The sequence below is a fragment of the Erithacus rubecula genome (assembly GCF_903797595.1).
Source record: "Erithacus rubecula genome assembly, chromosome: 15".
Classification (NCBI taxonomy): Eukaryota; Metazoa; Chordata; class Aves; order Passeriformes; family Muscicapidae; genus Erithacus; species Erithacus rubecula.
In genome coordinates, this window is record NC_136667.1 from 14,181,607 (window position 1) to 14,203,524 (window position 21,918).

Below are 21,918 nucleotides of genomic sequence, written 5' to 3' on the forward strand. Positions count from 1 at the left end.
TGCATTTTGCTCACTTTTCCTGAGCAGACACTGAAGATCCCAGGCAAAGGCTCAAAGTTCTGGGGGCAGCCAGGGCAGTGCTGGAGGGGGGAACAGGGCAGACAGGGCAGTGCATCTCCTTGGGGACACAACAACAGGAGATTCTCTGCAGCCTCTGTCCCTGCTCTGCTGCATCCCCTTGTGTCCCTTCAGCACCTCTGCCTGCTTAGACAAAAACTTCCTTTGTAGGCATTTTGCAAACCTGCAGCAATAAAAGTACCCAGCCCAACAGGGCCTGTGGGACTCGAGGCAGAAAATTCTGGAACAGATGCAGGGACAGAGCACCAATCTTAGTGAGAGTTCCCTTGGCCCTGCTGTGTGGAATTGTTCTGCAGTCAGTGCTGGTGCATCCCACACACCCCTCTCCTCCCCAGCTGCAATGGGAAGGAGCCACTGCTGCAGTGACAAATATTCCCACAGTCAAATTTAGGTCTGGTTTTCTCTTAATTGTCTGCCTGATTAATTGCAGGCCTTTTCCCCCACCAGCATCATGTTTTTGAACACTGAATTGTGACTTTATCTAATGAGCCATAAATTCTGTCTTTTATAATATATCAGTTTCTGCCTCTGGGCTTCTGTTACCTGACACAAACTTGTCCTATTATTATTTCTGTGAAGTCCTTCACAGTTTATAGTGCACTTTCAACAACATTTCAGTAGCTGTCTCCTACTTTAAATAGCTGTCTTCCTTAACAGTATCATTCATAATTTAAATTCTATTTTTTAAAGAATTTCAATTACCACTCTGTTGAAATACTTTCTATACAAAAAGAGAAAATACCTAATAAGCAAAATGAGCTAATTAGAATATAGTTGTGCTTAATTTTAGTAAAGTAACAAGTTATTTCAGATCTCTGCATTAACTTTTAAAAAGAGACTTAAATTAATGTTTCCCAAGTTCTTTTTCACCTGAAGATATAGCAAGAATTTCAAAAAGCTCAGAGACTTGTCTCTCTTTGAAATCAAATCAGGGAAAATCTTGCCCTGGGGCTCCTAAGTTACTTTTGAAAATGTGACAGTGTTGAAAAGAATACAAACTGTTTCTTAAAGAGCTTGAAGCTGTTGATGGATATAGAGTTGGAATTAAAGACAAAGAGGTTAATGAAACTACTATTATTTATTAATTTGTTGCTTGGCAAACATAACATTTCTTGGTTAAGGATATTTTTTAAAAGCACTCAAGTAAATGGATGGAGGAGATAGGAACACACTTCATATGAAACACAATTTCATGTACATGAGCCTCTCACTCAGAAAGACACTGTTGGATCATTTAGATAATGCTTGAACTTTCACAGTGGAGTTCAGGCAATAATTCCTATATTTGCTCTTCACATATATAACTCTTAAAGATTTTTATACAGGAGAGATGTGCTAGAATTGCTATGGATCCTCAAAAGCTGCTCCCTTTTGCTTTCTGCCCAGGTGGAAATAATTTTCTAATTTTCACGAAGGACTGGGAGCTTTCCAGAGTTACATGTCCTTCAAACTTTGTTCTAAGGGAAATTTAAAACTGTTAAATATCCATTATGCGGCATATAATTGATATATTAGATATATTAAAATATTAAATGTGGGTTTTGCTTATGGATAAGAAAACGCCTTCTCCCCTCCCCAGGCTCACGTCTATCACAATTGTATATAAATTAAATCCAAAGCCATTTCTCCATTTTTGTGACACCCTTGGATTGTTCCAAGACCTGTCTGTCCCAACAGCACAACTGTGCAATGCAGTGAACCCAAAAGAGAGTTCCTCCAGATGATCACACTCAAATCCTTTATGGATACTTTGTGAATAAAAAAAAAGTGTTAAATGTAGGATTTCAATTTAAAAAAATAAAATTGTAAAATAAAAAATAATTTGAAAAAATTAAATGTAACATAGCCACAATATCTAAACTTGAAATTATATTCTGTATAGTTATCTTATTATAGTTGTTTACTCTACATCATCTCTTACAAAAAGGCACAGCAGCCCTATTCCTGACACCTCATCCAACAATATTCCACATAATCAGTGTGGCAGAATGAGTTCAACACTTACAGTCACTCATGTTCCATATTCAAGAACAAACTTTTAATTAGTTGAGAAGGCTGAACATTCTCTTTCTGTTGGTGTAAAACAAAATTTTCATAAACTGAAATTTATTCACTCTTCCATTGATCTTTTTTTTAATAAAGTAATCTAATTTTATTAAAGACAACAATAGGGGAAAGATAGAGAAATATATTATTTGATCTAATAGCACAGATTCTAATATTTCAGTAAAAGCTGGTGTCTACTTATAAAAAAAGAATATAGCATTAAAAAAAAAAAAAAAAAAAAAAGGAAAGGGTCAATCTAGATGGATGGACTTAGGAGAAGGATTCTATTTTTTCTTCCTATGTGTCCCTAAACACTATGTTTATAGCAGCATTATGTTTTTCAGGGAAAATATTCCTAAATATTCCTAAATAATTCCTAAATATTCCTAAATATTCCAAGTTCAACTTGGTGTTGTATGTACAAACACCAAGTACCTGCCATTGGTCTCATGTATTAATATTTATTTCACTCCATCTGATTTTCAGAAGATAAAGGTGAAGGCAGAACTGACAAGGAGATTATGTAAACAAGAATTTAACCTAATTGTTTTTCTAACTATACAATGTTAAAAGTTTCAGCATTGCACGTGAACCAATGATAAAACAAAATGGCTCCTCCAAGTTTGAGGATAAAAAAAAATTATAAAAGCAAAGGAGATCCATCAAAAATATCAGAGTTTTAGACAACTCTAGCTCTATCTTAATTCTAAGACTTGTATGCTTTACATCTTGATAACAAATCCCCTCACATTTTCTGGCTCCTCAGTACTCCTCTTGACATCCACGACTATTTCACGTGGATTTGATACACAGCTTATATTTTGCATATAAAAGGCAAGGTAAACCTGTAATTTTTACTACTGCTACACTGGAAATGAACAGCATGGCAGCTGTGGGGAAAAGTGGATTTTCTAATGGACTCCAGAGTGATAACTGGTTATTCAAAAAACCTTCTGCTCAGTTTTCAGAGAATAAATAGGTGAATATGAAGGGCTTTACCTCCAGGAAGACTAAGTTCAACAAACTGCAAGCAGATAATGACACAATGAGAGCCAAGGCTCCAATTTTCAGAAGTACATTGAACCAAAAGCAAGGTGAAAATATCCTATATTTAGATCTGCCATGCTGTAGGTTGGATCTGCATTCCCACTATGCAGAACATAAGTGAATTTGATCTTTAGAAGTACACAGACACTAAAAGGAGTGTAAGAAATATGTTTCCATGGGCAGACACTTTCCCCATCTAGAAAAGAGAAGCAAACCACTTCATATGAAATTTAAAATGCCCTTAGTGATATGTCACTTAAGGCAACTGTGCCATCTATTAGCTTGCAAGTACAACTCACCTTTTAAGTAGAACATTAAATAAAAAATTTAAATATCAGAATTTACATGAAAAATGTTTTAGCCTACCATCTACTATTATTTCCACAAGAATTCAGATATTCATTCTCTCCCTCTCTTCACAAACACATCCCTAAACTTTGGGGATTCTCAGTATTTTATAGGCCTCTATCTCACTCCTTAAGCATTCAAAACTGCCTGTGAGACTTGTGAATTTGTAAAACAGGCTGCAGTACCTCATCAGCTGTTCAGTGCTTCCACAGCTGGAATCTCCAACAGAATGGAGGACTGAGGACAAATGAGAAGAAAATACTGACAGAACTATTTCTACCATGGGGATATTTCACCAGAGCTGTAATATTTCTGTTTCAATAGCACATACTGATTACCAGGCAAAAAAGTGTGAAAGACTCTATAAAAGATTAAACTTATCCTAGACTGGGTGAAAGCCAAGCTCAGGTTCCTCACTTGGAATGATTTAGAATCACATGGATTTAAATATCTGCTGTATCTCAGCCACAATATCATACTCCAGATCTTTCTGAGTAAAGATAATTCTGCATCTCTCACATCACAAGCAGTCAGGACCCACAGGTTTCTCCAGCCAGTCACCACTTGAAGACCAAAATGCTCAGTTTTTTCCTAGTTTTATCTAGAGAAAACAAAATTCCAGAATATGGTGCAAAGCAGAATGACCCATCTTTCTCAGGAAGACCCCATCCTGCTATGATCAGCTAGAAATGCAAAAGCTGAATAGATGTACCAGATGAACAGAGTTGTTTCCTGGCACAGAGAGCTCAGGCTAAGCTGGGTCAGTTTACAGCACAGAGTGTGTGGGGAAAGGGGCAAGATGAGTATTCACAGTCAGGTATCATTCCAGAAAAATATACAGAACTTTAATACAGAAATGTGTTATAGATACTGAAGTGTGATGGCTGATCTCTCTGTCCTAATCTAAATAGTTGCTAATCACTAAAGAGTCCTTCAAAACACTTGGGAGAATTTTCCTCCTAAAATGTTACTGCTAAATCAGGCAATATTATCATTATTGTTTCTGCAGCCTATGCAATGTGCTGCTCTTGGGTTTTTTACCAGTGAAAGGCAAAGTGCAGTGAGGGAAAAGAAGTTTCCACCTCTTTCTCTTTGCAGGGGCCTTTCTGGGCTACAATAAACAGATTTTTTTTTTTTTTAATACACTGCACAGGTACTCCAGAGTAAATTCAGAGCAAGAACCTTTCACCTATGAACACACAAGCATAATTTTTAGATCTGCTCCCAGAGTAATGAGGTTTAAACTCACACATGGATTCTGCTTTCCACACTACATACCCATGTAGAAAATTTTAGAGAAACACCACAAAGCCATAGACAATCTCTCCAAATCATGTTGCCTTTGAAAGCCACTGTGCTCAAAATAAACAGTGATTACATGTAGTTTTAAAAGATGTCTTGAACTCTGCTGAGTCAGTATTGGCTGCACACAAATTGTCCTTGAGGATTTTGATTGTTCCATAAAGCATCTCTGGGACTCAGGAGCACTGCACATTCTCCTTGCTACCAATAAGAGAAATAATGCATTGCAAACTGGATGAGAAATGCTGAAAAACTGGGTTGGGTTGGAGGGGGAGATTCTTGCCCAAGCCTGGAAAACTGAGCAATTTTGAAAATCTATAGTAACAAACATTTTGTCTAAATTGAGCAATAGAGAATGCATCTGAATTGGAGGCCCACACAGAGATAAAAATCCCTTCTGCATATAGAAAACAAAACAAAAAAACCCCCACAAGACAGCATATTACAAAGTTTTTTCCAATATTTGCTCTTCAAAAGCAAAAGCTGTCCCAAAATTTTAAAATCACTGTACATACTGCTTGGATATCATTTTTTTTTTCAAAAATATACACAGTAAAGACACAGCAAAAGTTGAAATTCAGTCAAAATTTTACTTAACTTCAAGAAGAATCCATCTTTAAAATTGACAGAATCGGACTTTGAAAACAAATTAGGTTTTGATTAGAAAAAACACATGCTCAGAATTAAACTTACTTTTCAGTTACTCCTGGAAAGGCTTTGGGGATGGCAGTTTTATCCTCTCTTCACTTGCATCTCTGCTTAAAATGTATTGTCATCTGCTATTAGATCACAGACAGATTTTGGTAACTGTGATTTCCCCAGTAATGGAATTTCCTTGTTTCTGCATGTAACTGTATGACTTGAAAGTAATTTAATTTAGTAATGAGCCTTGTAAAGCTCATCTTGAGGTTTTAAATGGGATGAACATTAATAAAATTAATAAAAGGGGTTGCACATGTACAATGGCATGTTTATAATACATGCATGCAAACTTCTAAAAGAGAATGTCAGTCATTAGTTTAAAAAAATCTGTGCATTAGAGCAGAACTGATGATGAATAGGTCAGAGGGCTGTGCTTAAAAGAACCACCCCCCCCGCCCCCAAAAAAAAAAAAAACAAACACTGAAAAAAACTGTGGAAAATATTTGGATGAATTAAATGCATCCAAGTTGACAGGACCTGATTCAGTTCACCCAGGGGTACACAGGAAACCAGCCAATGCAATCTGTGAGTCATTAATGCTCATTTTCAAGAATTTGTTGAAGATATAAAGGGAAGTTTCTAAAGGACTGGTGAAGGGCAAACTTCATGGGTATTTCCAAAATGAAGGAAAGGGCCTTGAAAATTATATATCAGCCAGTATAGCTTCAATGTTCAGAGAGATACCAGAACAAATCACTTAAGAGTCAATTTGAAAGCACCTAAAGGACAGTAAACATGATAAAAAGCAGCTAACATGGATCTGTCAAGAACAAATCTCATCAGAACGATCCAATTTCCTTTCATGACAGGATAATGGGCTGGCAGATAAGGGGGAGGCTTTGGAGACAACCTGTCCTGACTTCAGCTCTGCACTTGATGCCATCCCTCATGAGTAAATTGGGAAGTTTGGGGCGATGAAGACAAAAAATGAGCACAAAACTTCATGTATGTGCAGTAACCAACAGATTGCTGCCAACCAGGAAAGTATTTTAAGCAGAGTTCTACATGAGTTGGTCCTGGGCCCACTTCTACACATATTTTCAATTAATGCTTCAGTGGCAGGCTGGAGCAAATGCAATGTTCACTCACAAACCAAGAGACTACATAAAATGGATTAAGTGGATAGAAGCCAAAGTGGATTAAAAAAAAAAAAATTAAAAATCAGTTTTACTAATTTCACAAACTACTATATTTAGGAAGATGCCCAGAACTTTTTTTGTTGTTGTTTTTTTTGCAGCAAAATAGTAGTGTAGAATAATTTCCCACAAGCTTTGAAGAATGCAGGGCTGCTCTGGGGATCCCAGGTACTGCTTTATGCCTTCAGGCAGAAGTCTGCTTAAAACCTTGTACTCTTTCTTACATGTTCATCTAAAATTAACCAATTTTGTTTAAAGTTAATTAAATGCTTTACTGTCCTAAAATAGTAGCACAGGAAACAGAAAGGGAGAACAATTTGTTTTATTTTAAAACTCTGTCTAATAAGTTTATTTTCCTTCAATGTTTCTTTCAGAAATGCCACTAGACTGAAATGCAGGAAGATTTTTCTGAACTCTATTTTTTTTTTTAAGTAGTGGTTGTGTCATACTGAATGATAAAAATGCTAGTTTTCAACACAACCAAAGAAAAACTAGAATCAATCAATTAATATGTTATTATTCATATAATCAGATTGTGCTGGCACAGCCTAAACCTCCTTCATACCAAAGTGAATCCAGTCTATCCAGTAATTTCTGCATTAGGTGTTCACAGTTTAATTATAGAAAACATTCATGCTTCAGAGGTGCTCAGCTAAAACAGCACTGATATTGTAATGAGAAACACATTTATCAATATTGCCTTGATATTGTAAACTACTAAACTACACAGTCTCCAAAAGCATTGTAAGCTGATTTCTCAAAAAATACAAAAAGTTGTAAGACCTACTGCTACACCAACTCATTGTAGAGCAAGTCACTTCATTTTTCACTCTATTAAAAAAAAAAAACAAATGATAATTCTTCCTTAATTTACCCCCTGTGCTGAAAAATTAGTTAATATCTGTGTAATTATTTCAAATTGTATAAATATTTTTATTAGCATAACCTAAGCTGGGTAAGACACAGAAAAAATACCACTGTGTATATTCTATCACATTGAGTTGTTAGGCCTTGCAGTAAACAAAATAACAGTTGACCTGGGAAAGGAGAAACTGAATTAAGTTCAAAAAGGAAACAAGAGAGGGTCTAAATAGAGAAATAGAAATATCAGCACAGAAGTGACAGATGGTGAGGGCAGAGGGGAAAAGTTGGCATGACCCAGGGAGCAAGAGAACCACACCTCCAAGCCAAAGGCAGCTCATCTGGAAACATCCAAACTTAGAACAAGTGTTTAGGGTGATCTCAGTCACTCATTGAAATTGGAAATCCTTAAATTCACAAGTTTGTACCAAATAGGAAACTCTTAAAAAACTGGAATTTGCTGAGATTGTTTTAGAGCTGCTGCAGAGTGAGTGCACAGTGTTTGAAGTATTAAAGCAAAATCCCATGCACCACAGTGTAAGGGTAAAATAAACCTTATAGAATAAATCATATTTCTGTATCTAACATTGTTTTTATGAGGCTCTCAGGTCACTGCCTTGGCCATTCTTTACTTTTCACTGCCAAAGATGAACAGAAAGACTTGGAGAGAGATAAAAGCAAATTAAACATCAAATATTTCTAAATACAGAAAATGCTACAGATTTGGACACAACTTTAAAGTCCCTTTCCATTTAAAGGCCGTGCCACATATCTGTTACTGGGGTGCATTGGAAGGTGAATGGTGACAGGTAAATTACATATGCACTCCCCATGTTTGTTGTTTTGGATTATCATTTTCTGTAATGACATTTAGAAACCTGTGTTCAGGGAGCTAGGTAACATATTTTTTGATTTATAAAGGCATGGTAATGTGTTCTGCTACAAAGTCCAACAGCCCCAGATACAGCAAGGAAAGCATCCTGCTGACCAAATGAAAAATACCAGTAATTGTTCAGCCAGCTATGGATGGAGAATGATCAATCACCACAGGAGGATAGGGATTTGGAGATTGCACTGCACTACAGCAAATTAGATTTTAACCATTAGTGAAAACTTCCTGTTTAACATTGCCAAAGGTGGTTTGGGTTTTTTTTTTCATTTTGCAATCAATAAAATGCTAGTTGTCTTTTTTTGGCACCTTAAGTAAGCTTGTTCTAAGGTATTTGTTAATAATAAACAATTAGAGTTTCTTTAGAGATTTTGTAGATTTTACTTCTTGATTCATCTCTTTGACAACTTGTGAAGAGTTGTCTTGTAGGGAGAATCAGTAGGGAGAAATTGGGGGGAAAGTTAAATAATCCTGTTCTCTGAGGGCATGCAAGACTGACAGCAGCAGAGATTTAGAAAAAATCAACTGCAAGGGGCCTGTGGGTGACCCAAAAATAGATCAACCATCAGTTAGCTCATCCAGCTATATGGGCTCTGTATTCACCCCAGGCCAGGGCTCCAAAAGACCTCAGCAGGCCAAGATAATGAGAGTTTAAATAGATTTAGGTTTTGAACATCCATGGAGAGTCTATTAGGGCTTATTTCTGCATTCCTGCTTCTCCTGCCTCTGGTGCCTTTGCCATTTCCACCTGTCCATCCCATTGGGAGGGCTTGAACAGAACAGTAACCTAAGCTCTTTATCATTTTTATCATTGCACTCAAGTGAATAACCAGTCTCCATGAAGAGGAAAATCTGTATACAAAAGCAAATGTTGGGGGGTTTTTTGCTACCTAGTTAGTCACTGAAAGCACTTTGACCCACTCCCTTGTGCTAACCTGAAGTGGTTTTTTAGCTGTGGTTATCATGACTGTAATCATCTTCAAAACCAATTAAATCTCATTTCTAACTAATTCGTGGCCTAAACAACCAGACTTCACAAAGTAAAGCCTTCATGAACAGAACTCTAATCCTTTCCTGCATGAAAACACCTGTGAGGTTTTGTTTCCCTGGGCACAGCCTGTCTGGGAAGGCACTCCAGGGGTTAATAGGATGGGCTGACATGCAGAGCATCACTGACTGAGTAGCCAGAAAGGGACCAGTGATTGTGTGCCAGAATCACTCTCTGTGCACAGCAGAAAAGACAGGAAAGAGGTGGAAAAACTTTCACTTTGCTCAATGATTGATGTTAAAAAATCCTAAGTTAAAGAAGAACTTTTCAGATCAGACATGTGGGTTTTCTCTTAAATTTTCTGATAAATACCAATGCACATTTCATCTACATAGAACAGGTTTCTATAATAAAATGTGTGATACCAAGCAATACAGCATGAGAGCTTCTCATCTGGGACAGCCACAAATTTGTTCCTAAACCCATTTAGGGACTCACACTAATTAGCTAAAATGCAGCTGTTTAAATCCACAGGATTGAGTGATCTGTCCCTACAGCTGAATTCCAAGCTGGTTTACACTGATTCTATGCAGATGATATCAGAATCAGATGTTAATCTCCAGTATAAAAGTTACTCTTAAGCAATAGTATACTGTTAAAAATAAGAATATAAACTGCCTAATAAATTGAGAAATAAGAAAAGGTATAAATATTTAAGAAAATAGGTGCAAGAATCAAAACCAAACATGCTTATCCCTGCAATGCTTTTTTTTCATGAGGTTGACTCATAGAATATCCTGAGCTGGAAAGGGACTACAAGGACTATCAGCCCTGCACAGAACACCCCCAAGAATCTCACCTTGTGCCTGCTTGTGTAGCTGGACCTAAAATGCTTGGGGCTACAAATTTGGGTCTATAAATTTCCACTAGATATCAATAATATTGTTAGAAGAGAAAGGGGGATCAAAATTCTGGGCATGGTAATCTATATCAAAAATATTACTTATTAAAAAATGCAGATTTAATGAATTTCCATCATATTTAAAAAAAAAACCAAACAAACAAAAAAAAACCCAAAAAAAAAATAAAAACAACATAAAAAAGTGGGGGAGAAGCTTAATTCTACCAGCTCTGTTGCATTTCTAGTTCAGTTCATCTATGGGAGATCATGTTGTATCAATGAAGTACAAAATTATAAGGCAAGTAAGATTTTTAAAAAGCTATTTTTGAGTTTAGGAAGAAAAAAGGTGTTTAAGTGCAAGCTCCTCCACTTACACCAACAATATATCAAGCTCCAATTATCTCTGTGTTTGCTTTCCAGGAAAATTAAACATTTGGTGCCTTGTTGTTCTTGCTGTTGTTTGGTAATGAATTGCACACATCTAAGTGTTGCTTAAATATGCAGCAGAGCTCTGCTCCCCTAAGAGTTAATTTTCTGTCTGTGAAAACCTGCTGCTATTTAACAAAGTACCAGCTCTTAATCAACCTTCAGGTGTAATGGCTAGCTGGGGTATGAGAACAAATTCACTGCAAAGTTCATCAACACACCAATGTTTCTAACAAATAAATATTTTAATACCGAAACAGTGCAACATTTTTCTCTATAAATTAAAAAGATTAAATGACATATCAATAGTTTTGGAATTAATCATTTTTTGTTCTTGAGCATGAACAGTTAAGTGATGAAAATTGATTGGGAGGGTCTCAATATGCACCAATGGAGTTGAACGGAGAGACTTTCCCATATTTTAGGGCTGTCTTGGTAATAAATATAGAAGAATAGGGATTTGGATAAATTTTTGTCTTGGTTTTCTTTTGTTTTTTTTTTTAGCTATAGAGAACTAAACATAATTTATAGACATAGAACATTTGCCTTCAAGAGATTTTTTTGTGTAAATTGGATTAGAAGAAGCAATGGACAGAAAATATCTGAAGAAAACGTCTCCATCAATTTATGTTATCTACTAGGAACTTCTGTGTCATCACTCCTGCACAGCTATCACACAATAGCTTTCTCATCTCTTCCTTCCCCTCTGTTCTATACTTGTAAAATATTTACTGTCCTTTCCTTCAATTTTTGTTCTTCCAGAACTTATAGGATATGGTACAGTTTTTTGTCTCCTTCTGAAATAACAAAAACTAAATTATATAATTACCAGGAAAGAAAATATGCACTTACAGTAAGGTATTAGAGGATCATGCATAGAACTTTGTTGGTTTCTTGAGTATAGAATTTTATTTTTCGTTGCTGTGAACAGTGTTAATCACTCCATAATGATCCTTAAAACTCCTAAGGAGAAGTCTTCCTGAGGAAAAAAAGACATTAATTCAGAAATCTTCCGTGTAAAGAAAGAATTCAAATTTCCTTTTGACCACTTTGACTTTGCCATGGGTATATTCTGCACTCATTTGTCCTGCTCTGCTGCCCAGAGCTCCTGAGCTGATGGCACCTGCCTGAGGTGGGGTTTGCTCTCCACTCCCAGGCACTAAAACACCATCACAGACAACTCAGGAAACCTTCCAAAGACCTGTCTCTGTTCCACTGCCCTGGTCCTCTCCTCTCCTCTCCTCTCCTCTCCTCTCCTCTCCTCTCCTCTCCTCTCCTCTCCTCTCCTCTCCTCTCCTCTCCTCTCCTCTCCTCTCCTCTCCTCTCCTCTCCTCTCCTCTCCTCTCCTCTCCTCTCCTCTCCTCTCCTCTCCTCTCCTCTCCTCTCCTCTCCTCTCCTCTCCTCTCCTCTCCTCTCCTCTCCTCTCCTCTCCTCTCCTCTCCTCTCCTCTCCTCTCCTCTCCTCTCCTCTCCTCTCCTCTCCTCTCCTCTCCTCTCCTCTCCTCTCCTCTCCTCTCCTCTTCTCTCCTCTCCTCTCCTCTCCTCTCCTCCCCTCCCTTTGCTTCTCAGGTATGATTTTTTAAATAATTATTTCTTTCCTCAGCAGGACAAGATTGGGATTTCTTTCTGTTCCACAGGAAATCTGCCTTTTGTTTCTTCCATGACATGGGAAATGAGAGTAACAATGGGAGTGATGAGGGTTTTGGGGGAGTTTAATGGGGATGATAGATGGGGGGTTTTGGTTGGTTTGGAGGGGACTTTTTGAAGGGTTCTTTTTAAAAGATAATTGGATTTAATTGTCTCACTGCCCTCATCCACAGGAAATCTCTTTTCTCACCCGGTGCTGTTCTCATCTCATGGTATTAACACTAAAATCCCTGCACAATCAAAAATGAAAGTCCCAGATCTTATCTTCCAAGGCATTAGTCACAGGAGCTGAGAACAACAGAGCTCAGATTATCTCACACTGGCTCAGTGTGTGATTGACACAGTTCAAGTGTCTCTTCAAGTAAAGCAAATCAAAAGACTTCTAAAATAAAAGTGGAATAGGAAACAAAGATCTTTACAGGCATTTCACCCTAATCTTAATTATTTTAATTAATATTTTATGGGTTGCAAATGCAAGGGATTTTTATGCTTTGCCACTTTAGTGTAATCAAATTTCTTTCACTATTAGCTGATTAATCTCTGTTTTCTCTTTTAGATGATTGCATTTGTTCAGTTTAGCTCAAAATGACACATTGTAAGAATAACCTACTGAAAAAACTAATCCTTGTTGATAATTAGTCGTAATGACTTCTAAAGGGAAAAGAAACAACAAGTGCAAGGGAAAAAAGGGAAAAAAAGGTTGTTCTTTTCCCCTCCTCAGTATTTGTCTCTTAAATATATACTGCACTAACTCCAAACATTGCTGGCTCATTCGTTAAATCACAGGTGATTTGTTGTCAATTTGAGACTTAAAATATTGAACATTTTATCACTTGTGACATCTGAATTCCTGAAATTATGAAACTGCATTTAAATTTTCTCATTTAAATTTGATTGCTGCTCTGTCCACCAAATCTATTTGATAGATATATCAGTGTGCACAAAAACTTATATCCACAGATATATGTTTGTATACACACATACCCTCAAAATTTCTTCTACTTTACCTTGAACTAAATGCAAACAGGACTTTGGAGTAAGAGGGGGGGGAAAGGAAGGAGTAAAAAAAATAATGCAGCATTGCCATATCTCACATCTCTCTGTTAAGTTTCCAGGTATTGTGTGAGGCTCTCTCCCCCAGGTTGAAATATTCTCTGTGGAATAAGAAGAGTTTCTTCAGAAAGAGAAGTACCAAATACATCATTGGGATGGAGGAAGAAAAACTGGGATTCCACAGTAAAAAGGGTACAGAGATGATTCTTATTTCTTCCTCCAGTCCTTGGGAAACTGAAAAGGGCTGTTATAGACAAAGTGCTTGCTCTTGGTTGTTGAATTTAACCACACCACATCCTCAGAACAATAAATGAGGAACCTTTTGGGAAATGGAGGAACAACAGATAAGGGGTAAGAGATTCTTCATCCATTTGACAGATATACAGAGAGGAAAAAAGGAGGAGGGAAATAAAGATCACTGCTATGTGAGATCAGAAGAAAACTAACTGCAAAGAACAGTAAAAGAGGCTTGTTTGAAGCTCTCAGATCTCCTATCAGTAAGTTTTTAAAACTAAAAGGAAGCCTCTCTTTATTCTCCTCCCTCCCTTCTGGATCAAAATGAGGGTCCTTTGAACAAGAAGTAAAACAGGACTCATAGACATAGAAGTGTAACAAAGTGATAAAAGAGCTGGGGCCAGAATGAAAGCATGGAGGGGATCAGAGGATAAAGGAAGAGTAATTTGAAAAATATCAGGGGAAAAATGAAAAAAACAAAGATGATCAAATAAGATGGATAAAGTTTAATGTTAGAACCAGACCTTTTGTGTCTATTCCTAGAATAATTGTTGCTTGAAATATCAAGGAACATATTTAGTCCTGATTCTGCTGTCATTAATATTCTCAGTAATAAAAACCTTCCAGCATTCCTGCACTCAGAGAGAAAATAGTTGTTTTCAGAAGATTTTAACATGTGTTTAGTGTCTTTTGGTACTTTCATCTCAGTGTGCAACCATATGCTGCCTTTTGGTACCATGATAAACATCTGCATAATTGGCTTACCTTTAAATGAAATATTCAGCATATTTCAATGCAATTATATGTGTAAACAATTCCTGACTGAAAATAAATAAAAATAAATGGAACAATTCCCATCACATCTTCCTTTTCTCATTATTTTTATTTAATTAGCAAGGTTAACATTTTAAGGCAGTATTAATGCATCTTTACAAATTATTTTTGGGGTTGTTTGGTTGGGTACTTTTTTCACATTTCCAGATATAGATATTTCCATAGTATTTCACTACAGAAGACAGCTATGCTAATCAAATAAGAAATGGGAAAGGGAGCTACTCAGAATTTGTTGTCTAATAGAGAATGACACCTATGAGAAAAGGAGAAAGAAAACAAACATACAGATACTAGAAAACAAAAAGATCACTTAAGAAAATAGACTGATATGTGCTGAGGATGAGGGAAAAGGAAAAGTCAAGGATCTTTTTGTTGTTCATCTAGCTCAATGGGGAGGGAAATCCTAACCCTAACATCAACCCTAACATAAACCCTTTCCTCTCTCAAATATCTCAGTCAGGGCACAAAACTCACCCATTTTACCCTTTCTTTCCCAAAAAATTCCAGTCTGCATTGTTAACTTCTACTCATTCAAGTCTCTGCAAAAGATTCACATTCTTTATGATTGTCTACTTTCACACAGAAATCTTATTTCTCCCTAAAAGAGTACATTAAAATCAGATACTTTTGAACTTCTGAAGGAAAATTGCTTTTAAATGCAGCCTGGCCAGTTCAATTCTACTGGTTCATCATGACAAACAGTGTTAGATAACTAATATCTGGTATCTCATGCCAGAAAAATGAGGTAATTTTTAGTGTTTGTCCTGGATTCAACTGGGATAGAACTAATTTTCTTCCTAGTAATTGGTACAGTGCTGTGTCATAGATTCAGGATGAAATAATGCTGAAAACACACTGATGTTTAATTGTTGCTGATCGGTTCTTGCTCTCAATCAAGGACTTTTGAGTTCCCCTGCTCTGGCAGGGAGCAGGTGCACCAGAAAGCAGGAGGAGGCATGGACAGGACAGCTGACCTGCACTGGCCCAAGGGATGTTGCACCCCATGGCACACAAATGTCCAGTCTGTAAACTGCTCAGGGACTGGGCTTTGGTCAGTGCAAGCTGAGCAATTGTGCATCACTCAACTTTCTTAGGCTTTACTTTCTCTGTTGCCTCCCTTTTCATCATATAATATTATTATATTTTTTGTTTTGTTTCAGCTATTAAGCTGTTCTCACCTCAGCCCAAGGAGTTTGCCAATTTTCCCAATTCTCCTCCACGTCCCCCTGGGGTTACAGGAGCTGCTGTGTGTCCCTGAGTGGTCACCTGGGTTAAACCCTGCCAGCTGCCAATGCTCACAGCCAAGGAACATCTAAATATACAACAGAAACTTGGGGGGGAAAGATGACTGTGTCACAAAAATAATTAATTTTACATTGCCTATATAAGCAGCTTTTCAGGAAGCTTTCCTAATGAAGTCTCAACTTATACTTGAAATTCAATTATACCTCAGGTGATTTGACAACAGGAAATGAATACATTTAACTCTTCAGACATTTGGTGTTCAAGATCACCTGTTTAAATCAGTTTTTCCTGTCTGTAGAAGAACAGAGTGACAGGACAGAATGAGTTACACTGAGCATATTAGTGAATCATGAATTGTTTTAGTAGTTGATAAAATTATTTTCAACTATGTAAACATCACATAAAATTAGAGAACCATTTAGAAATTTGGTTTCACTGTTTCTTAAATGACATATTCTATCCTGATATATGCCTTTTAAGAAAACAATGTAAGTAGAAGACAAAATATTTTTTGTCTTTGTATTTTGTATAATTTTGGCTGTTGGTTCTGGTTTTGATGAGGTTTTTGTTGTGTTGGCTTGGTTTGATTTTGTTCTTTTAAACTGGGATTAACAAATACCAAGACAAACATTTTGGTGTTTTTCATGGTGAATGTTAGAGAAAGGTACTTAAATTCTATTTAAGATGTGTTAAGAATGAAACCTAAATGTCTACTATTTCACTAAACAGTTGGAAGTAACATGCAAAGGAGAGACAAATGTTTTTTAAATAATTAGGGAAGGAAACAGAGGTAGCACAGGTACCACAGCATGAACATTTGCTCCAGACACATTGTGCCTTAAAGAGCAGATGCTGTAAGATGAGAATTCAGAGTTAAAAGTCTCAAATATTCATGTTTCAGCGAGTTTTATTTGTATTACAGAAAGCTTTTATCCAACCTTTGAGCTTTCTGCAATCAACAGGTAGCAAGAAATGCCTCAAAAAATATTCCATTTTAAATTCTTTAGCCATTCAGACTTCTAGCAGTGTATATAAAGCTTCTGTCATGGATCACATGGATTCCCAGAGCCTCTGGCCTACCCCCTCAACACCAAAATTGAACTTTCAGAGTGCTCAGGAATGGTTTGTCTTTGCTCACAACAATTATCACTTCCACACTATTTCTATCAGAAACCTACTTCAGAAGTCATTGGGCCCTCCACTTTTACCAGAACTAAATAGCAGATATGTCCAGCTTTGGTCTGATTTTTGTCCTGAATGTGTATTGTTAGAGGGCATATGGGTATAGTGGGAAAAAAGGGATTTTTTTTTTTTTTTTTAGATCATGGAAATAAATCTATTTATTACACTATTTTTTAAAAAAATGTTTTATCTCAAAAATCTCTCATTTTAACGTATAAAGACTATCCTATTTCAAATAGTCAGCTATGATCAACTGGAATAAACAAGAAGATCATGTAAAAGAGAAAAAATATTTCTTCTTTTTAACAGCCACTGAATCTCTTGCAGTAAGATTTTTATTTACTTTTACACTATATTACCATCTATAGGATAGCACTTAAATATAACTTCCAAAAATTAAGCTATGATTATTTTATTTACAGAACTTCCTTGCAATTTGCAGACAGCAAAAAAAAGGTGGTATGGTTCTATGATTCTGTAAAAATAACTGAAGGCTATTTCATCCTTCCAGCACAGCCACTGCACAAACAACTGCAAAAGTCTGGTTAGGTAAACACTAGTAGATAAAGATAATTCCATTTGTTGGGACCAGTGCAGACAGCACACACATAACCACAAACATCAGATGTCTTTGAATTAATGACCATATAATGCAATATTATAATGAGGAATTATATGCTCAAAAATAGTTAGAGTATCTTTTGCTTGGGTCTCATATTTTATCTTTTGAGCTAGTTGCACTTCATGCTCCAGCTGAAGGACCTGCTGGATTCAGATTATTGAAGCATGAATCTTGAAAACATGATTGAGACTGATCCTCATGTGGTATTTTCATCCCTACTGGGTTTATTCTCACCTAGTGCAGCATTCATTAATAAATCATATCTGGTACTGAAGCCTGATGATGAATAATCAAAATTAAAACCATTCTTTTCATGTTTCCTACTCTGAACTTCTTCGTTGTTCATCTTTTGGGTTTTTGCTTTGCCTTAGGGTTTTCAGCTTCTTAGTTATTCTGACTTGGTTATTCTGTGAATTTCTGTTTCCCATTTTACCAGGTATCATTCATCTTTCTTTTCAGTCAGATTTGCCTAGATAGGCAATTGTTCACAGTCCAGACATGCTGTTAGTTGAGTTCTTGCATCCCAATTCAATTTCTGTGCATCATGATAGAAGCATAGCACAGGAAACAGAAATTATATGTAGTTGCTTTACACTTTTTTGTAGTAATGCTGTAAAACTATGTTGCAAATTCCACTCTTTCTCAGTAGCTCTTTTTATGCCTTTCTTCCAATTTCCATTTAAAAAAAAAATGTTGTTCAAAATCTTGCTGTGAAGCAAAAGAAGAGATTACAGCAAGCAGAGAGTGGGGCCAGTCTCTTGGCACAAATTCCTCTACCCACTTTCAATGTGGTTCTGCACATTGCTTGAAAAGGAAAAAAAAGCTGCATGTGGCACTAAATTTAACCTAGCAGGCATTTTTATGTCTTTGTAGTAAGAACCCAGATTTCTCTGTATTCAGAGGGAGAGGGAAGAGGGAAAAAAATTAAAGCTGGGAAACCAAGGTTTATGGAAATTAGAAGGAGCTTCTGCTCTTATTTCACTTTTCACTGGAGAAACAGAATAATTTGCAACAGGTCTTTATTATTTTCTATTTATGACCCTGAAGTTCCCTTTTTTTTTTTTTTTTTTTTTTTTTTTTTTTTTTTTTTTTTTTTTTTTTTGGCATTTTGCTCTTGCTTCTGCTGGTCCAGCTCCACAGGTTTGAACTTCTAGAAATACAAGCCTTAGAAGGCACTAGAAAGAGCAATATCCAGGCACTGAAATATAACATGACAGTAGTAAGAGCACCAGAGATCTGTCTTAGGAAGCAAATCTTTAGTAGAACAAACACTTTTAGGAATAATGCAACAAAAACTGAATAGATCCACAATTCTTATCATGCTAAAGATACACAGCAAGCCTGAGACTGGTCAGGCAAAATTCTGCAGTTATCTCCCAGCATTAATGGTTTTGTTTCTTGTCTTCAAGTCTGGCAGATACAATTTTAGCTCAGCAAGCAGATGTCTTGTGCTGTATATTCAGGTATATTGCCAATAATATAAAGATCCTCAGCAAGTGCTTCATCAGAATTCCAAAATACATGAGTTCACCATACCTGAGAGATCCAATTTTTAAGTGAAAGTAAATGGGAAAAACTCTCTACTTTTATACAATATTAGAGGTGAGTGTTGTTCAATAACTACTTTATAATTAAAGATTTAGTAATGGATGCTAAGAACCTTCCCTAATGATGGCTGATTTATGTCCAGAAAAATGTTCTAGTTATTCCATGACTGAATGTAACTCAGAAAAGAAGAAATATCTCATGTCCACAACAGTGAGCCAGTTTTTTGGGTTTATCCTGCAGTTCATACAAGGGCTCAGCTGAGTTTCAAAATGTGTAAAAGGCAATTATTTGGGATGAGATGCTACAGAGCTCCCACTGACCTACTTTTTTCCAGCAACATTCAGAAATATTTAGAGGGATTATTTTCCCCTCCTACTGAACAAGAAAGATATTACCTCTCCTTACCAGGTGTCATTTCACTGAATTCACAGCAGCTTTCCATGAAAGAATTATTACATGAATGCGGGTGCTTAACATCCATAACTTCTATCAACATTGACAAAATTTCAGCACTCCCACTTGTGAAACCACCCCAGACTTACACTGAGAAATGTGCTGCCTGTAGGATTTGTACATCATCCCACCATTCCCTGTCTCTGAGTGAGACTAAATTAAATTATTAAACATTAGATTATTAAAATTTCCGTACATAATTTTAAGCAGACAGTATGGAAGAGGAGTTTATATAAGTTAAAATGGTCAATAATGCCATGAAGAAGAATATTTCAGTTTCTCTCTAGCACTTAAGAAAAATTCACTGCATTTTTGTGCTTCTCTCTCTGATGTCAAATAAATGAACATATTGCCAGGCTCCCACAAACAGGTATTGTCAGGTTTGCTTGGCTTTGTTATTTCAAAACCAATTGCCTCAAACAAGGCAAAGTGAGGATTACTCATACTCCTGCCTCCTGCTGAGCCTGATGCTTTAAGAGAGGTTTTTAGTTTTATGTAACAGAAGAAAAAGTGCCAACATATTCTGAAAAGCAGAAAATACATTTTTCCTCACATTCTTATGCAGTAAGTCATGGAGTTAGTTGATGCTTCTTATGGAACTTTCCAAAACAAAGGCAAGTTTAGACCAAGCAGATGAAAGTTCAGAAAATCAAAAGAGAGTAAAAATAAGCTATTTGGAAAGTAAGGTCTTAGAAACTGAGCATTGCTATTGCAGGAGCAGGCACTCTTGGATACTTTGATTCCATACTGAATTATCAACCTGAATGCTTAAATTTTCACTTAGCACACAAAAATGAACTGAAAACTTTATTTTTTTTAAGATCAGGAAGAACATTCGTGGTATCAGAAAGGACTGCCCAAAACAATGCAATGTTGTGAGGTCATCTCACAAAAATGGGTTGTCTAGGTGTGTAAAACTACTGTGATCAAAATCCACAAAATGAAGCCCAAAATGGAAATACTGAATAAGCCCAAATGTGTGCTTTGGATTACATTTACATCTAAAGCTAGAAGCTGAGCAACATTAGCAGTTTAGAAGGTCAAAGCATCCAAAGCCTTTATTTTACACTTGAATCTATAAATTTGTTTTCTTAAAAGCGATTCTTATTTAAAATGCTGCAATTATTTTCATTGAAACCTATCTTATGAAAGTATTATGTTTAGTACACAGGACAGAAAAACTCCATCTTTTAGGCTTAGCAGTATGAAAACACAAAGAGAAAACCTCTAATGGAGACTCATTTTCTCATCTTTCACTTTACTCTTTTTTCTTAAGTCAGTACAAGTTCAGCATGAAATATTATCAAAATTTAAACTGCTAGTTGAACTTTACACAAACTTTCAAAAAATTATGAAGCAGTAGATTTGTCCAAATAAGATTGTGTTTCCCTCTGAGTTACCTCACAGTCCTGATGACATTTTGCAGAAAGCTAAGGCAGTCAACACATTAGGCACCCCGAGTTCCTTTTAATTTCTAAAGTTGTTTTCAGAATTTCCCTTTCTCTGTATTTACTTTACTTTCTAATATTCCATTTCATGCAGCCAGAAGTTAAAGGTAAAGTCTTTAAGTATTCCAATTAAATCAGTAATGAAGATAGAGCTTCTGTATCCCAGCAGTGAAAGCATTTATAACAGAGGTTCTGGCTCATGGCAGCTGCACAAAACTCCATCTGCTCATCTCCTTTCTCAATCAGTGGCCAGAAATGCCAAAGAATAATTCTGCCTCTGCATTTAGTTGTGCAGTTTTGTCCACTAAACCAGCCTAAGAAAATCAGAAACCCTAAGTTTGAAACCCACTGAGTGGTTTGGTGGAATCAGTGCCCACCCCCAAGCTCTTCAGGGATGCCAAATGTGTGAGATCCAGCCCAGAGAGTGCTGTGAATCATCAAGCACATACCTGTGCTTAGTCAGCACAGTAATGACATAATTGATATTTCAATTGCAATGAAATCAGGATGACTGAAAGTTTACTGTTGTGCTGCAACACAAATTTTGAAAGAGAAGCTGCTAAAATAAACCAATGATAAAATTCTCCATAATAGCTGCCTTTGAATCATGTCCACAATTCCATCAGCCAGGCAAAACCAAACTGCAGCAGGTGATGAGCTGGCACTGCCACTGACACAGCTGGGGTGTGCTGGCCCCTAAATTCCCCCAGGAATTAACACACACTAACTGCTTACTTTGGAAGATAGGATATAGTCATATGGAATTTAAACAACTTTGAATGATGCAAGTATAATATTTTAATTTTATATAAGAAACGGGCTGTGCACACCTCTCACACTGGCATTTCTAGATTTTGAAGGTAGATTTTTTTTTCTCCATCTTAGACTGCACAGAACAGAATGGCCACAGGTCAGAGTGTTCCAGCCTT